The sequence below is a fragment of the Lissotriton vulgaris genome, chromosome 1_1, assembly GCF_964263255.1.
Source record: "Lissotriton vulgaris chromosome 1_1, aLisVul1.2, whole genome shotgun sequence".
NCBI classification, from domain to species: Eukaryota; Metazoa; Chordata; class Amphibia; order Caudata; family Salamandridae; genus Lissotriton; species Lissotriton vulgaris.
Window position 1 is genome coordinate 181,025,120 of NC_141685.1, and position 3,042 is coordinate 181,028,161.

General features: G+C 38.9%; 1 pseudogene; it reads left to right on the forward strand.

Annotated features, from left to right (window-relative positions):
• The first annotated feature begins 555 nt into the window (after positions 1-555).
• Positions 556-2,751, forward strand: LOC147738080 (uncharacterized; annotated as a pseudogene).
• Positions 2,752-3,042: the final 291 nt, after the last annotated feature.

Genomic DNA, 3,042 nt, shown 5'->3' on the forward strand with positions numbered 1-3,042 from the left:
CAGGCCAACTTCTCACAGGCCCCCATTAACCAGGCCTTGAGACAACAGCCAGGGGAATCCTCCTGAAAAAAGAGTTAGGATTTAGTAGTGAATGGAGCCAGGCACCTCCGTGAACAATAAGATTTGATGTATGGCACAACTTCCTTTTGCCCACCTTGCTGTCTTGAGTGTTCCTGATCCATCTTTTACTCCAAGAGCTGTTCTTGTTTTAACAAAACTTTGACCATATGCATCTACCTAAAGCTGTAACTAGTATATGTGTGCTATGCGAGTGCCCTTTTTTGCAAAGTTACACTATGAACACCTTTGCTGAAATAAATAAGTTTGTGGCATGTTCAAAGAAACTTTTATGCAAATATCTCTGTATGGCTAAATGTGTCTTAAATATGTCTTGATAAGTTTCAACAATAGCAATAAATGAGATGCTTTTACAATCAACTAAAAATTGTATATGCACATTCCGGTATTTTCCATATGAGTAATTTAAATCTCTTTACATCCAACAGAAAACAATCCTTGAATGCACAAAATGTTTAGGAATAATGAAGATAATACTGTAAATCTACAAAAGCAAAGTCCGAAACATTGAGTTTCAGTATTCAGGAAAACATAAGAGCCGACAGAGGCAGCCGAACCTGAACATAAACTGACAGATCTTGGAAGTACCGTCAAGGGCAATTCGGTGGTCTACGAGTCTCAGCTGTGCAACTCTGTGCCTTAAGATGAAGAAATGACCTCTACAAAATGAAGGCAACACTGATCAACCACTTCTTGTGTAAACATATCCAATACCAGCTCTGATCATGAGGTGGTTACTGCAGTACTCTGCTTCCTAAAGTGATATCAGACCACCAGTCAGAGCTAGAGGTGTATTTTAAACTCTTTCAGGCCATTCCACAGCAATCAGCGAAAAGCACAGTTAAATGAAAGTTAAAGGAAATGGGGGTTCTGCTATATAAAACACAGAGTATATTTACCAAGCCTAAAACTGCATCAGAGAACACACACAGGGGAAATGTCATACAAATGCAATGAATATCTGAAGAGCTTCAGCAAACACACACAGGGGAAAAACCAGATGATTGCAGTGAATGTGGAAGTAGTTTTACGGAATCATCTAAAGTCATGAGTCATCAGCGAACACAAACTGGGGAAAAACCATATCCTTGCAGTGAATGTCTGAAGAGCTTCAGTCTATTATCAGACCTAAAACGGCATCAGAGAACACACACTGGAGAAAAACCATATCCTTGCAGTGAATGTCTGAAGAGCTTCAGTCTATTATCAGACCTAAAACGACATCATAGAACACACACTGGAGAAACACCATATCCTTGCAGTGAATGTCTGAAGAGCTTCAGTCTATTATCAGACCTAAAACGGCATCAGAGAACACACACTGGAGAAAAACCATATCCTTGCAGTGAATGTCTGAAGAGCTTCAGTCTATTATCAGACCTAAAACGACATCATAGAACACACACTGGAGAAACACCATATCCTTGCAGTGTATGTCTGAAGCGCTTTAATCAATTATCACACCTAAAACAGCATCAGAGAACACACACCGGAGAAAAACCATATACTTGCAGTGAATGTCTGAAGCGCTTTAATCGATTATCACACCTAAAACGTCATCAGAGAACACACACTGGAGTAAAACCATATCATTGCAGTGAATGTCTGAAGAGCTTTAGTCAATTAACAAACTTAAAACAGCATCAGAGAACACACACAGAGTAAAAACCATATCATTGCAGTGAATGTGGAAGTAGTTTTAGTTCCTCTTCAGTATTAATGCATCATCACCAAACACACACAGGTGAAAAACCATATCATTGCAGTGAATGTCAGAAGAGTTTTTATAACTTATGGCAGCTAAAGCAGCATCAGAAAACACACACTGGGGAAAAACCATACCATTGCAGTGAATGTGGAAGTAGTTTTAGTGACTCATCAACATTAAAGGTACATCATCGACAACACACTGGTGAAAAACCATACCACTGCAGTGAATGTGGACGTAGTTTTAGTTCCTCCTCAGGATTAAAGTATCATCAACAAACACACACAGGGGAAAAACCATATAATTGCAGTGAATGTCTGAAGAGTTTTTATAAATTATCGCACCTAAAGCGGCATCAGAAAACACACACTGGGGAAAAGCCATAGCCTTGCAGTGAATGTCTGAAGCGCTTTAATCGATTATCACACCTAAAACGTCATCAGAGAACACACACTGGAGTAAAACCATATCATTGCAGTGCATGTCTGAAGAGCTTTAGTCAATTAACAAACTTAAAACAGCACCAGAGAACACACACAGAGGAAAAACCATATCATTGCAGTGAATGTGGAAGTAGTTTTAGTTCCTCCTCAGGATTAAAGTATCATCAACAAACACACACAGGGAAAAAACCATATAATTGCTGTGAATGTCTGAAGAGTTTTTATAAATTATCGCACCTAAAGCGGCATCAGAAAACACACACTGGGGAAAAACCATTCCAGTGCAAAGAATGTGAGAAGAGATTTTGTCGCTTATCAGACCTACATAGACATCAGCGAACACACACTGGAGAAAAACCATACCATTGCAGTGAATGTGGAAGTAGCTTTCGTGATACTTCAATATTAAGGATTCATCAGCGAAGACACACAGGAGAAAAACCATATCATGGCAGTGAACGTGCAAAAAGCTCTTGTCAGTCTTCAAACCTAAAAAAAAATCAGCGAGCACTCCATCAATGAACATGTCTATTCTGTGCTATTGTTTATTTCCCTACAGCTAGGAAAAACATGAAATATCACGAAACCCATTGGGAGACTAGCACAAAGTGGACTAAAAGTAAAGAAACATTGTTGGTTTTTATTCTGTGAGAGAGTTTTAACGAAAGAAACCCAAGAACACCGGACCATGCTACCTGTAAAAGCAACACCATGAACAATGCTTGGACTAACAAGTCTATTTTCAGCTAATTTTAAAACATATAAACCCAACACACTCAAAACAATTTAACAAGCACAAAATGAGGTCTCCTG